The sequence below is a fragment of the Miscanthus floridulus genome, chromosome 15, assembly GCF_019320115.1.
Source record: "Miscanthus floridulus cultivar M001 chromosome 15, ASM1932011v1, whole genome shotgun sequence".
Classification (NCBI taxonomy): Eukaryota; Viridiplantae; Streptophyta; class Magnoliopsida; order Poales; family Poaceae; genus Miscanthus; species Miscanthus floridulus.
In genome coordinates, this window is record NC_089594.1 from 57315395 (window position 1) to 57321394 (window position 6000).

A 6000-nucleotide genomic window follows, 5' to 3' on the forward strand; every position below is an offset into this window, starting at 1 on the left:
CCCAGGAGAACTCCCACTCAGCGGTAGCGCTGGGTTGTGGGCCGATGACGGGCCGCCGACGGTGGCCCAACAGGCAAAGGCAGTCGAAGAAGAAGATACCCAAACTACCCCAGGCAACTTGTATTGGCATAGGAATGTTTCGAGAATGTACTATAACCGACAAGAGGTAAAATTGTAAAGAGTAGCTCTAGTAAGCAGTGCCCTATAAAAGGGGGCTCAAACTCTGTACAAAGGAGGTTGAGGAGTACATTAATGAAACCCTAATTGTGCCTTGAGCCCACTTATTACACCCCTGAACCTTCGCCCAGGGCACCCGGCTGGGCGAAGGCCTATCGTGCATCATTTGCTGGAAACCTGGTTTTCCAACAGGGAATCAAAAGCTTTATATTTTTTCCCTTCCCTGGTGTAACATATTTTGGTGAATTGATAGTTTAGCTGGTTAGGTTTCTCATGGTGGAACTTACCCACACATGTTAAAATCATTGACATTGATGTGGTTTTCATATTTTTTTGGATTTATTCCAGGTTTAACGGCGTGTTGTTTAAGTGGTAGGCCATGTGCTCATCAACAATGAGGCATATATGGTGACTTCATTAATCTCATGATTTGTCAGTCCCTTTCAGAGGCGTAACATGTTTTGAGTTACAAATTGACACATTAGTGTGTTGCGCCTCTTTTGTGTCAGTGACCCAAGTCACAGAACGTATGTCAACGGAAACACTTCCACATATAATATTTCAGTATCCTATAGTGTCAAAACTAAAATATTTTGCCCCAGCCCATTTGTTGCTTGCTTAAATTTTGATTTACCACCTTTATTGACCTCTCAGTTTCTCTAACAAACACTCATTCAAATATCTCAATCAAAATTGCTGGTCACTTCTTTTGCCCCTTTATCTTTCCTGAGCTTAACGAGGATTAGGCATTCACATCCAGTACTATTACATCTATTCCCTCCGTTTCCCCTCTTGGAATGCTTTATCCCTGGCACAAGTTTTCAGTGGTGGGATCTTACAGATGCCATCTTGTCATTATTATATGAACCAATAGATACTACAGTACCTTATAACTATCAACTCTGGGCAGCAGCCTGCACACAGTGATGGCTTTACATGCAAGCAAATTCTATGCCGGTTGAAACTGAAGAAAGTTCGAAAATGGAACAGAAACTGCTTGGGGGCCAGCGCAAGTTGATCTAAGAAGGGTATGCTCTAAGTTCAAAAAAAAAAAAAGGTATGCTCTAAGCTGACGATACGGTGTCAGGATCGTTGCAGCAAATGGCTGTGAATTAGCAGGGGGGCACATCAAGTCATCAACTGAAGAGTGACTGCAGCAGCTCTGGTGACCTCAGGTTGGCAACACACTCGAACTGCAATGGAACAAAGTTCATTACATGGTTGCACAAATCAACATGCTATGACTTGCACATAGACAAGAAGGATAATCAAGATTTCACTTGAAAGTTGGTATTCTGAGGCTTCATTCGAGTGGCGTGCAAGGAATTCAAACAGCAAATTCATGTACCTTTTGCTGCCCATACTTTTCACGGATGGCATTGAGGGGGCAATTACTGGTGTTGTGCTGCAGTTCCTGTAGAGCCCGCACACAAGTTCTAAGATTGGAGCTTTTGTAAGAGGTGTAGTGCTCAAGAGTAGGGTTCTGTAAAACAGAAACCGCAGATTAAATGTTAAATAAGTTTAAACTTTAAAGATGATGTGGACACATATGTGCAATGTTTTCATACAAACCCAAGGATGGTCAGATTGGTCAAGTGTCCATTTTGCAAGGAAAACTGAAGATGCTGCCACCACTGAAGGAAGAAATTTCAGGAAACCGTAGTTGATTAAAGTCAACTCAGCAAGATAATTCGCCAGATAATTCAAAGTGGTCAAAGGAGCCTGGAAATGTAGTTTGGCAACTTAGTGTTGAGGACAATACATATAAATTGAAAGGACTTGTTGCAATGTGGTTCGGGTACTGATCTTACTATACAAGAAGCTTGTGCTGCTCTAAGGAATCTCCTGATCAAAATTAAAGAAAACAAGAAAAAGAATGTTAATGAAGAAACAACTTTGCGTGGAAAAAAGTAGTATCCATCAACATGTATGTGGCAACCAAGGGTGACCTGAGAAATGTGTTTGTTGTTGGAACAGATAAATGAAAGCCCACATCATTAAGCACATGTTGTTCCATTTCCAGAACCTGTGGAATCAGGAGATGTCAGCTGTGGAGTTCAAGGGCTCTTTACATATAAATTTAGCAATCTCTCAAACTGCAAGAGAAACAAATACCTCAGCCTTTGCATATGTACTATCCGTTATGTTACAAAATTCTTCAGCACTAGGAGCAGAATATTCTTCATATTTCCTGCAAAAAGAAAACTTACAATATTACCAGTGACACGGAAATCAATGGCACCAAGGCACAAATAAAAATAATCACATAAAACTTGCAGACTCATTTATTTTTAACTATTTGATGCATTCTATAGAATAAGATGCCTCATCAGCTATAAGTAAACCACATTTTTTTATATGATACATTCTCCTATCAACTGGGCAACTGCAAAGCTTCTCAAAATTGAGTATTAAAATCTAAAACTTACGAGGCAATCAGCATACTAGTTATCCCAAGAAGTTGTAGTTTCCGTGTTTGAATACAGTTCTGAGAAAGAAATTGGTCAATAAGATATACTGCAAGGTAAAGTGTATCTCCCACAAGCTTATATTCCTCAGAAACCTGCATTGAGAATGATGCATAAAACTTCATAAGTTGAGAAGTCATGAGAGGCAGATGCCTTGAAAGCATGAACGAAATGCATAGTCTGATTCAAATGCTGAAGACAGAAGTCATTATACAGTGACCACTTCACCAAATCATGCTCTCACCAAGTTAAGTGTTGAAAGAACAAAGGATGAGTCAGTCATCATCAAATGGTTCAATTATCTCATATAAATTTCTCTTCACTGACATCAGATGACTATGATACGTATGGACAGAGAGGGAAAGCATTTTCATAGATGCAGTATGTAGCACTCACATATAACTAGATACTTTTTACGTGAGCACGCAACAATGCCAATATCAGGCCATTCAATGATGTTGTGCAGAGAGATGCCAATGATTAGTGACCTGATATTGGCCTAAAATCATAGAAATGCAAGCATAAACTTCCTCAACAGCAATCCATACAAACCTCAACAAGCCAATCAACTAGAACACCTCGCATGCTAGCTGTGATGTCCTGTTGCAAAGTCTCCATGTAATTTGACCTAGGTCTTCTTATAAGCTGGGCATAAGACAAGCACAAAACAGAATCTGAATGCATTCAATCAAGAATAATATATCAAAATGCAGCACACAGATGAAACACAAGTACTCTGAACATAACACTTGTCCCCTAGATCACAAGACTTGTGAAATTGTAAGAAGGTTCTATTTTTTACCAAAAAAAACATTAACATACCTCTGAGGCCATTAGATTTCTGTATATCTCTGCAACGTAGGTAACACACATTTGAGGATCACCGTTATTTTTGTCAATGTCTACAATGTTTAAACCATTAGAGACCCCTGTAACAAAATACAGATTCTTTAGCTGTTATGCCCACTTAACATGGAGATCCTCAAGTATCTCAGAATCAGTCAGGTTAACACAAATTTACAGTCACAGTTTTGTTGTTTCTATGATCCATGACTGAAGAATGGCCAAATGATAATCAAAAGTCTACTCAGAGAAGATGCAGACCAGTCAGCAACTCAGGATAACATGACAAGCCAATAGTAGCCCTAAGCATTTTTGTGGAATTAGCTGTGCTTGTGGCCTCTAACTAATTTTTAATTATGGCTGCATACATTTTAAGATGTACATTCCAGGATGTGCATTACTCCATCATCTATAATATTAATTTTAACTACGAGAAGTCAAGATGTTCAATGCTGGGGGAAAAAAGATGCAACTGGACTAACCAGCCTTTAAGGCAGCAGTTTCGAGTATATTCCTGGCATTTCTTCCATCAACGAATGTCTCATCACAAGCACTGTCTTTGTTCCGTTCAGTATTTTGTAATGGCTGAAGCCCCCTTAAGCAAAACAATCTGCTTCTCTTTCTGTGCCAAAAGGTCTACCTTTTGTGTTTCTTCAGCACTATTAGAATCATTGACAAGTGAGCTCCCCGCAACAGCCAGAGGGAGAAGCTTGGGGATCTTGTTTGTGCATTGCTTGTTTATGCTCTGTCCAACCTTCTGGGAGGGACCCAACTGGAGCAAAGGAACTACTTATTATTCTATTGACAATGGTTGGCAAAATGTAGATTGAAAATCATTGTAGGATAAAGTAGTAATGTGTTGAACTTCATGATACCTTCAGCCCAGTCACAGTATTGCACCTTTTGGAAGCTTTAGCACAGCTTATGTTAGTTACATTCTTGAGAACTGTGCGCCTTTTAGGCTGAGGAGCTGAAGCTCCAGCATCAGCAGCAGCATTTTCATCTGAAGCTTCCCTTTTCATCTTTCCTTTCGCTGCATGTTTATGCTCAGTTTTCTGGGGTAGTGGTACATAAGGAGCCAGCCCAGATCTTGTACGATTTGCAGCAGCCTGAGATCTTGTTATTCTGGCACTGGTTGCTTGGCCAGCAATAAGCAAAGGCCTTTCCTTTCTTGCAGCCATGTAAACCTGAATTTGTTAATAAGATGGTGACTTTATGGATATATGTGCACCGAGGGATAAAGACAGGAATAATGTGAAAAGGAGTTGCAGGCTGGACAACTAAATTAGACTACGGAACTACATTAGGAATTGTGCAACACTGTGAGATAAACAAACGCAAATGCAAGGCTAACATAAAAATCAGTTTTTTGGCAAGCTCACAAGACATTGTTACTCTCAAATGCAGAGGTTGAACTAAAACTATCTGAAGGCATGAGAACACAAGTCGGAAACCAATAAACTATCTTAGAGCATAAAAATCACATAAGCACTTTGACATATTCCTTCTGCCACATTAATACATTATCTTGTCCCAACAAATTACTTGGTCGTGTCACAACTTAAAACGGAAAAACTAACAAATTAGAATTGCACGGTTGCGAAACCAACATGAACTAGAATCAAAACGTGAAAACAGGCCATGTTTCCTGTTATGGCGAGAGAGAAAAAAAACTCTCATACCCAGAAATTACAGGTATTCTTGGCACGACAATGTTTACATGTTCATGAAAGGTTTCTATTTCTTTTCGTTTCCGAGCATCTGAGAAGACAATGCAGAGGGGAATACAATCGCCATACAGCTTGACCATGCAACATCTAATTAGATCAAGTTGATAAAGAGAAATTTATTGTTTCAAAGAGAAATCAAAGCACATATCTTTCATGTCACAAAACCTAACTTTCAAAGGGGGTGGATTTAACATTAATCCTCAAGACTATTTGGGGAAATGAGCTGGTACTAGTACTAGTAGTACCCCAATTCGTATGACGCAATCAACCGCATCTGTGATGAGCCGTACGCCGATTGGGAACGAGATAAGAAAGAACTCAAGATTCGGATTTAAGCCGTCACAGCGAACAAGGGAATGTATTATTGCAGAAAAAAGGACGAACGATTTATTATCCAAGAAAGGTCGCCGAAGGACTCCCGTACCAGCAGAACAAAACGGAGAAATCAATCAGGTCCGGATGGGTCTGCCGTCTGCGCCCCCCACAGCAACACGCGGGAGGAGGAAGACGACAAGGGGAGGCGTTTTGCCAGCGGGACGGCGCGTGCCCTGGATCTTGGGTCTTGGCCCTGCCCCGGCGGCGTGGGGAGTGAGGGGTGAGGCGCAGGAGAGGAGTGGACGACGGTTGGGGTTTTAGAGGCGTTTAGGGCGGGCTGGCGTCACAATTTGAAACAGGGCCAACTCGGCAATTTTGGTTTCGTATTCCCTCCCAAAAAATTTTGTGGCCAGTTGCCATTTTACGTATTCCCTCCTAAAAAATAGACATCTCGCCTTTTGAGGAGC

At 40.8% G+C, this 6000-nt stretch overlaps 1 pseudogene; it reads right to left on the reverse strand.

The window, feature by feature from the left end:
• Positions 1–1026: 1026 nt before the first annotated feature.
• On the reverse strand, positions 1027–5793 carry LOC136509109 (cyclin-A2-1-like; annotated as a pseudogene).
• Between the last annotated feature and the right edge of the window lie 207 nt (positions 5794–6000).